General features: G+C 39.4%; 1 protein-coding gene across 2 annotated transcripts in view; it reads right to left on the reverse strand.

Moving 5' to 3' along the window:
* Positions 1 to 15,691, reverse strand: part of LOC124407995 (nuclear hormone receptor E75-like) — a 118,241-nt gene that overhangs the window by 34,635 nt on the left and 67,915 nt on the right. The window lies entirely within an intron of this gene.

The raw sequence follows: 15,691 nt of genomic DNA on the forward strand, positions 1-15,691 counted from the left end.
TGTGTGTATAACAGCATCTACCGACACAAGATTTTCGGAAGTATTCTTGGAACGAGAAACACGTAACACCGGACACTCGATGACGCAGATATGGAAACGGAACAAATTCCAGCTATACCGTCTCTAGATAGCGTATGTATGTACATTATAATTCGTGGTAGTAATTTGAACATCTGGGTCGATCGACGAGTGAAAAAAAAAAGAAGAAGATTTTTCTTTCCTACTTCCCGTAATTGTTAGAATTAAAAAGACAAATTGTAAAATTTAATTCCATGAAAAAAGAAAGAAGAATATTAAAATGAAATCAATTTTCCCTCACCTTTTACAAGATAAATAAATCAAATAAATACCAACTGCATAAAATTTGACTGAAATACGAAGGTGAAATCGAACGTGTAATGGGGTTAGGTGAACAGGTGCGGAGGGATTCGCGCGACTGCAGAATTTCGAGGTGCGTTAGCTACAATGACAGAATTTTCTGGACTTTGAGCACACCTACTGTGTACTGCCCGACGCGACGATAGGGGGAGAGACGTGAAAATAGGCTAATCGCCTGCGTCCATTCCATTCGACGGATAAGCGTCACGAAATGGGAAATGGGGAAGGGAAAGAGAAAAGGAGGGGGGGATTCGCCGCTAAGCTCGGCGATGTGAATGAACTCTTATTTTTAAACGCGAATAGGCGCATATTATGCGGGCCGGGTATGAGCAATGCTTGATGGTTACTGACCCTGCGCAGCACCGCCGACAATCCTTAGATCGGAACGATCGGAGCGCTGCTACTCCATTAACCGCGTTAATTTCGTTGCTTTTTTATTCAGAATTTATAGTTTTAGAAAAAAAAAAATAGAAAAGAGAAAAAAATATCTTGGTAGCTAGCAAAGCCAATATTTACAATTAGTCAAGATTATTCTTAAGGTTCTATTTTCACTGAACCTTGAATTCTTCTTTCGATATTGCGAGTCGATCTTTTGATACTCGATGTAAGTATATAATACATGGAAGAGCGGCTCGATTTCGACGTTGACGTATGTATAATATCTACAAATTTATATAAGCAATTCTGACAAAAAGTACTCCGACGCGTCTTCGTTTGACCCAGAAATAAAGAAACGACGTGGATTCTACTCTACAATTGCAATTTCGTAAATTCCGTGAAACAAAAATACATTGTAGTGTTTTTTTTTTTTAATTTTTTTCATCAAAATTGCGTAAAGAACGGGTCAGTTAATCTCGTTTCCGCGTTTGAGATACACGTTGGATATACGTCAGGGTAAAAAAAAAGTATCTACATGGAGGACTTCCATCGTCGAACAACAAAGTTTCTAGACAACAACAACAACAACAACAACCACCACCACTACCACCACCACCCCCGTAGTTATCAGCCCAATTAGCGGGCAAAAGTAAGCATCTAAAGATAAGCTTCCGCGTCGTCGATAAGCACGAAGAGAAAGAGAAAGAGAAAGAGAAGGATGAAGAGAAAAAGAAACAGAAGGGGAGAGTGCAGGTGGGGGCAACGTGACCGGGTGAAGACCGGGGTCACCGCGTCGTGGAGCACGTTGCGATGGATGCCCTGACCATGCCCGTGTGTGGGTTACCTGGTTAGTGACCGGGACGGGCCACCAGAGTTCAGTGCCATCGTGGCTCCGCCTGCCCGACTGGTAGGTATACATATACACATACACTGCAGGTATATCTATGTATATGCATAATACTGGAGTCGCGTAGTTCGCGCCGACTAATCTCACGCCGATTATCGCCACCCCCTCCTCCTTGCCTCTTGCCCCTTGCTAGGGTGAGACGCCGCTGTATCAATTATTCCGTTATTATTCGACAAGAAACAAGGCGTTGCAACGATTATTAATCGAGCCGTTTGGCTATGAACCATGCATTCGTTTATTCGTTGCAGAGGGTTGGCCATGGGTTTTTGGAACAAAGAATTCCGCAGCTCACCCTTCAATTTGAATTGAAGAAAAATATACAAGTGAAATAAAGTCGGTATGAAAAAGTAGAAGAAAACAGTTGACTTGTCCTTATACGTGAAAAAACCTTTGAAAATTGATATTTTCAGTTTTTTCTATTTTACAAAATTAAAAATCCTCTCACAATTCCAGGTTGTTCCTTTTCACCCCTTTTAAATTACCCGCCATTTACAGGTTTTCCGCATTCTCTAGTTATGTGGCCACCCTGCCATCCTCTTTTCAAATTTTCAAAATTTCTTAAAAATTGTATAAATTCATAACCGTCACCAATAGTACTTCATCGATCGAATTACCTAATCGATTTCTTGTCTCGATCGATTATGGAATAATTATTATAGTTTATAAACATCGAAAAATCGACCGAAGAATTTTTATTTTTTTTTCCAAAATTCAAAAAACGCTGTCGATATATAACACGTATAATTTTCACGACTTTATAATACGTCAGTGAGTTTTCCTCGAGGTACCTAATTCCAAAGAATCGTATAATGGTAGGTACGTAGAAGAAGCCTGCAGTGAAGGAAAAGGGAAAGAGGCCCGGCAATTCCTTCGGCAAGTCGGTGACGTAGCCGGGTTTTCAAACGATTTAAAAGGGGCGGAGGGGATCCGCGGGAGTGTCCGGCTTCTGAGGACGTTGCCCCCAGGTAAATCTCGTAAACACGCTGAGTGCTTATAAGAAGGTTCCGGAGGCCTAGCTGGCAGGACGCGGACCGCTATTTCATACCGTTCAACTGAGCCAACCTGAGCTCAGCTGAACTGCATATATACCATACTTACATAGACTAACTTGTCGAGAATGGGGGAGGGGGTTTCTGTTGGATCGGCGTTCGACGAACGTCGATAAATTGCCAAAAACGATTAGTAAAATAGAAATAATAATATTAATAATAGCTTTGGATCGATTTGATCGATGCGAAAAACCGAACAACGAAGTCTGATTCGATTCTTTTTTTTTTTTTTTTTTGTTGTTGTTGTTTTTCACTTTCGTACGTTTCGAAGTTCAAGCTTTTCTTCGTCTTTATCTTTACTGATAAATTTAGTTTTTCTTTATAGAGAATAAATATAGAGAAATTAAACTACTTCCCTATCTCAGGAAAGAGAAGAGAAGAAGAATCGGAGAAGGATAAATGGACAAACGACGGATGAAAAGGTTGTTAAAAGTCCAGGTGCTTTCCTGGGATCGCGAAAATCACAGAGGCTGTACGTCCGCCGTTTGGCAACGGAAGCCATCGACACTGTAAAAAGTTAGGTAAAAGTATATATATATATATATCGGCGAACGTGAGTCCTTGAATCCTTCACCGCCCACGGGGATCATTATTCACGAATCGCGTAATCGCGGAACGCGTCTCTCAGACCTCGATTATTCATTTCAAGTTATACCCGATTCGCGGACATTGAACGAGGTTGAAAAATCATACAACCTGTAGGAAGGTGAATAATTTCGTGGTCACTTCCTGTCTAAGTATTTAATGAATTTTTTTCTCTCATATTCTGTCTATTTAACGAAACGAGAATATATTTACAATTAAAAAGTGTAAAGGACGATGTTCAGTCTATACATAGATTACACAGGACACTCTTGGCTCTTCTCTCCGGTTCCCGATGGGTGTGTGTGTGTGTGTGTGTGTGTAATGCACGGAAAGAGACTCGTCGACGAGTAAGGTGGAGAGGGTGGATTGCGTGGCCGATGACCGATCAAAGACTTATTCGTGGTTTGAATAAACGATAGGCGTAACCGTCCTCCGTCCATCGACATCGCCGCGGCTGGGCCACTGAACTTAGGATAGAAACGGACAGAGAACCGAGGTTAGAAACTCCGTCATCCGTAGTCCCGTGATTCGTGACGTGTGCAAAGCCGACCGCAGCAGTGAAACGCATCGGTCAAATATGCAAAAAAAAAAAAAAGCGAATATTTCAGATTCGCAAAGTGTTGCATTGTGTTAATATGAGATATGGAATTAGAGACGAGTAGGTATATAAATGTGAAAAAGAGGACGAAGAATGAAAAGAAAATGGAGGCAAAGAAGAGAAGAGAAGAGAAGAGGGGGGGGGGGGGGGGGGGGGGGGGAGAAAGGGGAGAAAAAAGACAACGTGCACGGATGCACAGGGAGCAGTGAACGCGGAGGATAAAGTCTGCGGTGAGTGAGTGAGTAAGTGAGTGAGTAAGTAAACCTGCAAAAGCGAGGGGTCGGTAACCTGCGAATGTGCAGCAGCGATGTTACACTTAAGATTTGCTGCAGTCTCGGGCTGTGCAGCTCGCGGTATAGGAAAGAGGTTGAAGAATGCCGATGAAGAACGACTGCGGCATGGCAGTTGGGATGGAGTCCGATACCGTCGCCTCATGGTGAACGACGACAAATCACGAAGAATAATAATCAGGGTGGTCTGGGGTCAATGACGTGTCGAATTCACGGTTTCCCGTAAACGGATACTCCTATTTAAAGAAACTGACGGATGATTAGAATCAGCCATTCTTACAAACATCTTAAATTTTTTAAAATTTCTCTAAAAATCATATTTTTCCTAACTCGTACCGAATATATTTATAAGCGTAGATTAAACTATGAGAAAAATCCGCGGATGGATCATCTCCCGCAAGTTTCGTTTCCGTATACCTCCAACCTCCAACCTCCAACCTCCAACCTCCAACCTCCAACCTTCATCGACGTCGCGTGTATTCGAATTCGGGGTGGGAAAGTGCGAGACACGATGCACCGCGATTATACCAACGACTTGTACGATTGCGTAACGAATGCGACTTGGATTACCGCACGCTGCCTGTTACACTTCGCATCGTGTGTGTATAAAATCAAGCCTCGTGTAGGTATACCTACACGGTCGTTGAATTTGGTTATTCGGTCACGAGAACGTCGACATTCACCTGCTGGGGGTAAATGAAACGCGATCGCATATAGTGAGTGCTGATCTAGATCATACAAACCTGTATTACAACGTAGTACCTACTTGCCAGCTAAAATAATTCGCGAAAGACTGATGTGCAAGTGATTTGATTCCATCTATATATATACCTAATCAAATTAATGTTAACGGGTTAATTATTTCTCAGGAAATATTCCAAACGACGAAATCTTGTGGATAATATTTATTGATTTTTTTTTTTTTCTTGACAGTTGCATTTTAAATTTTTAGTCGTAAAAATAACGCGACGACGGGATGAAATTGTAGTTGTAAGAGGAAAAAGATGATATTTATAAACTGCGGCGCACCGTGTCTATGAACGGAGTTTCTAGCCCGTGCAGAGGATATATATATATATTGTATATATATATATATATATATATTGTAGGTACGTAGACGCGACCAGGGTGCAAATTTTAAATGAACCGTAAGATTTTAATCGGATTTTAGACACGCCTGTCGGTACGATCTTTAGCTCTGCGATGCCTTCCGTATCTCGCTCCCGGCCGATTCCTAGCTATAACCGCAAGGTGAACAACGTAGAAGATGATGGACGTGTGTGTGTGTGTATATATATATAGACGAGAATAGGAAAAGTAAAAAGATATCCTGTTGTTCGATTGGCAATCGACAGTGCCGATCCGAATCGAGATTATAAACCGTTCCCGGAATAACGCCGTATAATATAATATAAAAATTGAGAAGACGAAGAAGAAGAAAAAGAGGAAGAAGAAGAAGAAGAAGAATAAGAAGATTGTCAAAATAGGAAGAAAACATCTGGTTCTAAGCAACAATACCCACGATGATGGAGGAGAAAAAAAGAAGAGGAAGAAGATATATATATATATATATATATATATATATATATGTGCGAAAAATAAAAATTCTTGTTTACCTCTAGAGATAACCTATAGCATTGTGTATATATAGTATTTTGCGCAGTGATCGTGGCGAGTTTTGCGAATACGTCTTCTATATATATACTATTAGATATTGTATAGGTACAATAAATAGCTATAGTTAATCTAGCCGGATAGAGAGATCGAAAATTCGCAATAATCTGCGAACACTTCGATCAGCTTATTATGTGGATACGTATGTAAGTACATACGAATCCCCGAGATTAATTAATCCTTTCTTCAATTAGGCGCGCCATAATTCGATCGAACTCGATTTAACCGATATCTAATCCTCCGGCATCATCGCGCGAAGAACCGATTCAGATACAACAAGCTATGACAATGAGAGTTTAGAAGTCCGATTGGACGGACGTGCGAAGCGCAGTTTTGTCCGTCGTTCTTCCCTATAGAAGTGAAAGTACAGTTAGCCGATCTAAATTCGTAACAATAAAAGCACAGCCATCGCACAGCCGAGAGTCAACGGCCTATATACACACACACACACACACACACATATATATATGTATATATGTTTTTGTTACCTACAATGTTGTTCGATGATGATATCTAACTATTCGCAATTCGCGAAAACTTGTCGTGCCTTGTAGGTTCATGATTTTCTTTTACCGGGGTGTCGCCCCTATCGGTGCTGATTTTCAACTTGTGTATATGTGTGCAAAATAATTAATCGAATGAATCGCAATTTCATCCTACTTGTCAATTTTGACGTTAACAAAAAAACAAAACAACAAAAATAATTTGCGAAAGATCGTTGGGCTATGGTTGTGGGTATATATATATATATATAATAAATATATAATAAATAATAACAGGAAAGAAACGAACTAAAGTTATAATAACAGCAGCGAGAAATGAGAGGAAATGTTTTTTTTTTTTTTTTATAAAAATCTTTCTCTTTCTCTATCTCGAGATCTCGCGAGTTTTCTGCGGCTGCGATACAATAGGTTATAGGATAAAGAGAAGGAGTAGGAAAAGGAAAAGGAAAAGGAGAAAGAGAAGGAGAAGGAGAAGGAGAAGGAGGGCCAGGATTAATAGGAGTGTGTGTTAGTGGAACGGAGCGATTTGAAAACGAGCGTATTGGAGACAAGTGGCCGTCGTCGAGGAGAGGAGAGGAGAGGAGAGGAGAGGAGAGGATAACCTGGCTCAGTATCGCGGCCGCATTCTTAACCTCGTTCCCCGTGACCGCCGCGCGTTTATGTCTCTCTCTTTCTCTCTCTCTTCCTCTCTTTCTCCCTCATTTTATCGCGGCTTTTCGATCGAGTTTCGGACTCGCCTTCCTTCCTTCCTTCCTTATTTATTTTTTTTTCAACTTTTTCATTTTCATTTCTTCTTACTTTTTCAGTACGTACAACGTTTCTCTTCAAGTTTATGCGTTTAATTATGAAATTTTTCACCAATCTTATTACGTATATCGAGTATCGAATTTCTTATATATATATATATATATATATATATATATATAAGATACGCAATCGCGTAAGAATGGTGTAATAGGTCTATATATATATATATAGTATACATGTCTCTATGACTATTCAGCGAGGATGAAACACGCGAATACAATCCTCAGCGTCTTAAAGATTCGCGGACCAAGCATAGTTTGCTAAATATTTCCAGCCAGCATGTGGCTATGAATAATTTACGTGTATAAATATATAACTATGCCTGGCTAGACGAAGTGCAGCAGGTATTGAAAGCGAATATCTAACTTTACAAAACATATACGCGTATACATTCATATATATATGTATACTACCAAGGCGTAGCCTACAAAGTACGACACAAGGTGAAAAGATGTTCAACTATTATACGTATATATGTATAGTCAAAAGTTGGCCTTGTTGGGTCAGTGGCACCCACCGTTCTCAGTGCAGATATGATAATCATTTTCGTAGATAATAATTATCGTCCAGATTTGCTTGTAAATCATAAATAGTTTTCCCGCGCGTATATGTATATATGTATTATACATATATATATGTATAAATTTTGTTTCTGCGTCGTAACACAACACACACACACACACATATGATATTACATATACGCAGCGTGGTTAAGGATGAGTGTTAAGAGTACGTGTACGTATATAGTTATATACATACATACGTCTGTTTTTTCGCGTACATAGGACGTAACACGCATAAGTCGTACAAGGCGGACGTGGTGGCGTACAGTATATACGCGAACTGTCATCGAACCGCAGTGAGACCTTGAAATCCGCGAAGCCGACGAACTAAATCGCCACGTGACGATTTTATCTATTATCGCGAAAAAGAAGAAGAACCTCCACCTCCCCCACCCTCCTGCTAGTTATTCTGTATTTTTTTGCAACTCCTCTCCCCCTTTTCGCGACCCTCTCCCTTGGTCTGAAACCATTCGTTATTTCGTTATATATATATATATATATATATGTAGATTCAGAGTGTCGACAACCTTTGTCCGTTGTATTGTGTTTTATGCATGATGATCACGATGTCATGACGAGGTATAAAATTTGCCTTAAATTATATATATATATATATATATATATATATATATATATATATATATATATACCCGATGTGGATGTAAATAATAAGAAAGTTTTAAAAAGTAAGAATACAGATTTATTTATTTATTTATTTTTTTCCTCTTGCTTCAGTAGCGTTTCGAGAATTCGTTTGCTATGTATCATTAACGTGGAATTGGAACGATTTGATTCGATCGAATTGGATGCATCAAAAATCTTTTTTCTTTCCTTCTGTATTTTTTTTTATTTTTTGTTTTTTTTTCAACAACCGATCGAAGTATGACTGTTTTTTCGTCCACGTGCATATGTATATGTATAATATTAATGTCTATATGCGTGTATAAATTTGTGTATATGTATATATAATTATATACATATGTATATACACACTTCGTGCAGGATTCGCCGAATGGATTATAATTGACCGGTAAAAACCGTGTGCCCTCGTCGCGAAGGTGTCACTGACTTCTACGTAGGTGATCGACCTCCATTTACCTTCCACCACCATTACCACCACCACCACCACCATTGCCAACCACCACGGCTACCGAGAGGAGGACACGAGGTGGAGAACGAGAACCAAGGAATACAAAGAAGATGAAAATGAAGATGAAGATGAAGAAGATGAACGATTTTCCCTGCCTGCATTTTCCTCGAGGATTCTCTTTATCTTCATCTTTTCCAACCATTTTCATCCTCTAATTATTTATTTATTAATACAGGTATGCACACCTTCTCGTTTACCATTCCACCATCACCACCAGCACCAGCATCACTCAGGGTCTTGCAGGCATACCGTAATACGTGTGTCTGTCTGTCTGTGTGACGTAACGCGTCGGTTATTCAACCTGGTCGGCATTGCCTGGCAGTGAAGTGACGAAATGCCAGTAGGTGTACTCGCACAGTAGACGCCGCGAAAGTTCTCCACAACACGTGTGTATAATACACATCCCGATGTGCGTCGTTGTACACAAAACTTCCAGCCACGGATATCCCTCCTCCCCTCGTCTCCCATCCTATAATATAGTTACCCCTAATCCTGCACGTTATGAAAAAATCATGCCGATATCCTCGTCGAGGATTCAATTTTTATTTAAAACTTTTTGAAAAATTACAATTAAATAAAAACAATATACCAGATAATATATGAATCGCCTCAATTTTCTTTAACCCTAACTATCATTTTCCTCCCTCACGTCACATTCCGAAATTATGATTTATACCGTCATGAAATAAAAATCCTACCTACATTATATAACCGAAAGTATTCCGCGTGTTCATTCGGCACGTCGGTTTGTTGCACCTTTTTCTTTATAATCGTCTGCAGAAACAGGAGCAGCAGGTGCGCAAAAGATACTGTATAGATATATAATACTATAAATTATATAATGGAAAAATGATCCTTCCTCTTGTCAATTAATCTGGTCACCTAGTTCTCGCATTCAGGTCTTCAGATCGTATAAATTACATATTTTACTTCGACAAAAATTTATCTCACAAACGAAAGGAACGAGTTTCGAAGGCTTTAAAGAAAAAAAGACCAGGAAAGTAACGAAGAATCTCGACGGTACGAAAATCCAGGTGGACGAGAATCATGATCGAGAGAAGAAGAACGCGAAGAAGAATAAACGGCGAGGAGGAGGAGGAGGAGGAGGAGGTGGGGCGATTCCCGGGTCACTCAACCCCGGGGCAAAGTGACTTTGAGCACGTGATATGGTTCACTCGGTTCATCCATCCTTCGGTCGTGCACCGCAAGCATGTATGTATGTATGTATGTACGTACGTGTGTATTGCACGATGTACCAAGACACATTCACGGAAGTACACATCCGCGTATATTCTAGAAGTCCAAGGATAACCGAGTAACGGAACCTGCGATCCGAAGGCGGACTTTGCAGCAGGACTCTCTATCTTCTCACGTTTTGTACTTACCACCGGACAACAGACTTCACCCCGAAACGATCGTCGTTACGCCACCTTTTTTTTTTCTTTTTTTTTCTTTTTTTATCCCTCTCTACATTATTTCCTTATACGAATAATTTTCCCATTCGAATCGATTATTTCCTTCACAATTATTATCTACACGAGAACGATACACGAACGGAGAATTTGTAAGTACACGAAACACGAGTAGAAAAAACACGTTAATAATTTTTTTACTGTTTTTTTTTTCTTACGATTAAATGAAATTATTATATATATATATATATATATATATATATATATATATATATATTTTCGAAAAATAAAAACTGCGCAGGCAACGCGGCGGTGTAAAATGATTATAGTAGTTATACATATAAAACGATTACCAGAAATCGGTGGTAATAAAAGGTGCATCGAGCCGAATAAATGGGTCGGGATCAACGACCAGCAAGTGTTTAACCATTATAATTTAAATTTAGTGTTTCGGATCATATGTGTTGTACATCCTACACCCTCTGCACCGCGTGATCAACGATAGTATATACACATAGACGATATAATAAACAATTATGCCGAGCGATCGTCGATTGAACATGTTTGAACAAAGTGAAAAAGAAAGAAAAAAAGAAAGAAAAAAAAAGATGCGTTGCGTACCTACCTATTTATAATAATATAACGATAATAACAATACAAAGCTTAGGACGGACAATTTTAATTTGGTAATTTATATTACACCCGGGCAACGTCATCGAAACAAGAGTGTCTAATATTTATACATCCGTTCGAGGAAGTGGCGACCCCTGACCAATGAACTTTATCAACACAAACGCACAAACGCACAAACGCGACTGACTCTCCACTGCGGAGATAGAAATTAAGCTCGCACGTTCAAGCATACGTTATACATATGTATATATATATATATATATATATGTTCAGTCCGTAAGACAAAAGTAGGTATACCTAGAAGAAGTCTTACTCGACATCGGAAGATTCCCAATTAAAGTCAAATTAACAACATCATATAATATATATATATATATATATATATAATATGTATAAACAATTGCCAAAATTTTTTCAGATTTTTATCTCAACTCTAATCCGTGCCCAAAAACAGAGGGTGGATTCCATCCAACCTTTTCAAGGGACACATGTTTGTTGTCGGGGAATTTTTTAGATCGTTGTTTTGTATTTTCAAATTTTGACTTCAGATTCGCAATCAGTGATACCCCCCCCTCCCTCCCTCCCCCCTCCCCCTTCCCATACCAAATTGCATCTAAATTTTTTATTCACACACACACACACACACACACACACACAGGCACGAATGCCTGTAAGATTAAGGTACGGGATTAAAAAATGTTGAGCTTGCTGGAGGATGAGCGACCTAATTGAATTTGATTTTAATTAATTAAGGGTTACAATTAGCCTGACGATCGTCCGAAACTTCCCAGGATGGATGTGATGCATCATTACATCTCGGCGACGTTGGGAGGCAAAACTATCGATGGAATCCGGGGGTCCGACCGGAAGTCGGTTGTCCTTTAACGGAGTGCAAGCCTCGGTGTGTATGTTTGTTCGTGTTTGTTAGCATTTGTTCGCAGAGAGCGCGATGAAAGAACAGAACACCCGCGAGTTGAACCCCGGGAATTATCTACCGTTATAATATTTCCAACCGTTCGCGTGTAGGTATACGATCGTTTTTCTATATATATATATAGTATATAGTGTATGTATATCATATTTACACACGTATTTATACATAATGTGTATTATACATAGAACGTTACGTATAGAAAAGAGAGGAACGATTTGTTCTTGAGAATCGTGCAAGGCAATATTTGTTAATAATACGCCCTATATAATAAGCTCGAGGCTGTGTCTCTTATAGGTTATTATACTATAAAGACCTTGTCTTTGTGCTTATAACGTGCATGTGTTGGTAAAACAGAGTCTATACCATAGTATGAGAGGAAACGTATCGATCAACAGATCGTTATAACGATACTGAAATAGACAAAATGGGTCATATTCGTCTATATAAGCTAATCGGCATTAAGATTTTTCATATAATTCATATGAGGTTAAAAACCTCAAAAATTCTTTAAGCGTGTACAGTTTATACAATATAAGAAAAGATAAATTTTCCTACAATATAATATTTCTAATTTTCTATTTATTATATATCCGTTATATATTATTAATATTACTAATTTTCAAAGAAACTATTTCGCATGCATTGCGAAGACGCAGGCAGCCTGCACCGATCGAATTGCGCAAATTTTTTGATACGACCATTGTGTAAGTTTAAGACTGACTGACTATAAAGCTGCTGGATGTAACAATCGCGCTATACACTATATATATACATATATAATGATAATAATAATAATAATAATAATAATAATAATCTATAGCTGACTATAGTGCCCGTAGGTATATAATCTACCTGCGCGATACAATAACGCCGATCGGGGGAATTAATTCGAACGATGATTTTGCAAGCTGGTGTGTCTCGGTCCACGGAGCACGGCAAGGCCAACCGGTCGTAGACACGACCTGGTTGAGTTTATTGTTCTAGAGATAAAACTTGAGCCGTCGCAACACTCGTTTACAGCCATTACACATACCTAATATCTTTGTATATACATACAATATGTAATGTACACGGAAAATTAATCACACTCGATCCATAATCTTCGATTAATATGGGAAATCTAAAAAATTCCCGTTAATTCTATCTCTTTTCTTCTTCTTCTTCTTCTACGATCTTTCGATATACTATTTAATGTACATAAATGTAATAAAATTGACAAAGAATAATCATAACTTGAGTGAAAATAGGACGAAACTATAAATCCTGCATTATTATACTTACACATGTACGATGTAATATTATCGGTTGAGTGAAAAAAAAAGACATAATGCAGAAGTTTAAGCTATGCCTGCTTGCGAGGCAAGAGAGAAATGGCGAGAGAGAGAGAAAGAAAGAGAGAGAGAGAGAGAAAGAGAGAGAGGTGGGTATGACATACGAGTGCGTTGGCTGGTTGCAGCGCGTGAAAGTAAGAGCCGAGAGTTGATCGGCCTTGAATCTCTGTACGACGACGACGACGACGACGACGACGACGACGGGGTTAGCGTCCGAGATCCAGGACGGTCGGTCGACGACGACGCAGATGTTAAGCAAGAGAGTCTCGGAGTTCTCTCCGATCGGCCACGTAAGTAAGTAAGTAAGTAAGTAAGTAAGTAAATAAGTAAGCAAGTAAGCAGGCAGGCAACTCGCCTGCCTCCTCGGCATGGTTTGGTTTGGTTTGGTTTAGTCCTCGACCAGCGAATGGTTGATGTAAGCCAATTACATACCAGCGTGTACAGTGCATGCCCGATCAGTGCGTTGAGATACGATGATGAAATATCCGGTGGAGGCTAACCCGGTGCCGAAAGTAATAAGTACATTGTGGTGGGCTAGCTCTTAAAGGCTTTGGAAATTAGGAAATGAAAATGGAAATGAAACCTGCGAGAGAAGTTTCACTGCAACGAGACTCCGCTCAAGAGTTATTAAAGGGCACATTCCGTCAAATCATTCCCTCGAGGGGTGGATGAGAAGTACGAGAGCCAGACTCGATATTCGATCTCTAAATGCCCCGAATTTTCATACCGTATCACGCTATATACCTAATAATGAAAATAACAGCAAAAATAATAACGACAATAATAGAATTTTTTTTAGAATCTAACAAAAATACAAAACAATAAACGTGTGAGTCGTACGCAACCAAACCGCGGTTTCGTTGTTTTCTCAGCTTTCTCCAGTCGCACAGACGCTGCAGAGAGTAAAAGCAGTCAGCCGGTAGAATATAGGTATGTATATATACATACACACACATATACGTATACCACGTCGGTCGCGGGTGAAAGAGAAAGAGAAAGAGAAAGAGAAAGAGAATGAGAATGAAGAAAGGTGAGGTAGGGGTAAGAGGCCGCTACGTATAGAAGGAGAAATGGTGAAAGCACTTTCTTCCTCGTACAGTCAACTGCACGGCACTCGACGACTCGAAGACGACGACGACGTAGTTACACCATCGGATCTCGAAGCGCCGCTTTCCTTCTCTTTCTCTCTCACAAATCGCTTTATTTTTTTCACTCCCCCCCCCCCCCCCCCCCTCTCTAGCGCCAGAGATTTCCTACAATTTTCTTCTCTTCGGATAATGAATAACGGTTAATAATACACGATCAGGACCACGATCTTTTCTTATACTCGTGTGCATGTATATATGTATGTATGTATGTAATAAGTTACACTTTACACATACACGATACATGCACGCGCGGAGATATTGGCGCGAGTTCACCCGATTCGACGGTAGAGAGGGGGTGAAAAAAGGAGGAGTGCCAGGGGTGGGGGGCCCGCTCGCGGCCCTGAGGCCCCGATAGCGGACGTAGACCCCGTTCGCAACAGCGCGGCGTCATACCGCGAAGAAACGGCCGCTCGGTCAGACCGCCTGGCCATGAGACTAACTACGAGCGGTAAATCGTTGCAACACGATGTACAGGAGCGTAGGCGAGAATGTAGGTATCCCCCCTAGCTGGTACTACTGCACATGGATCGTATGTACATACATACATACATACGTGCAATATATATATATATATATAACTTATAGAGATGGCTTATTACCAATATCATGCAGCTCACTTGTCGCTAGCCTCGACTATATATATATATATGTAGAATCAATGATGGTTTCTGCGACATTTTATATATACTCGCGACCTCTTATCGTAGCTTTAATATACATATATAAGTAATATTCCCGCTCTATTTAGCCCCGATTCCATTCCAATTTCGAAAACAATATCGTTGAATGATAATTACTGTTGTTTGAAAATTTTTAGAAAAAAATACAACAGCGAGGTATACGGATGGAAAAAAAATTCTGTACACCGTTGGTAGAACGAAGAAAAAAATAAATAAATGACTGAACCAAAAATTGTAATAAACTGCGTTCCCCGAGTTTTTGTTATCACTATTTTTTACGAAAACAACAATTTGGCAACGGTGCGTGTAGGTAAAATTTTTTGGCGTTATAGGTGTTATTTATTTGCTTAACGGTGACGCATTTTACTTACAATTAGGTTAGTGTATATTTGAAAACTTGAAACTATAGAGACCCTCGAGCAAGTTCAGCGCGTCTATAATTATACCCTGCACGTTACATACCGCGGCAAACTCGAACGTGAAAAAATATAAAATTAGGAAAATTCTTTCGAGAAAATTTTTCAAGAACGTATACGTACAGATATAATAAAAAATGAGAAAGAACTTAACATATTCGGAAACTTAATCTGTACCTAAAATAATTACAACAAATCGTAACAGAGTGACCCAAAATATATTTGCACCTGTTCGAAATTGGTAAAAGTATATTA

This window comes from Diprion similis, chromosome 7 (genome assembly GCF_021155765.1).
Source record: "Diprion similis isolate iyDipSimi1 chromosome 7, iyDipSimi1.1, whole genome shotgun sequence".
Classification (NCBI taxonomy): domain Eukaryota; kingdom Metazoa; phylum Arthropoda; class Insecta; order Hymenoptera; family Diprionidae; genus Diprion; species Diprion similis.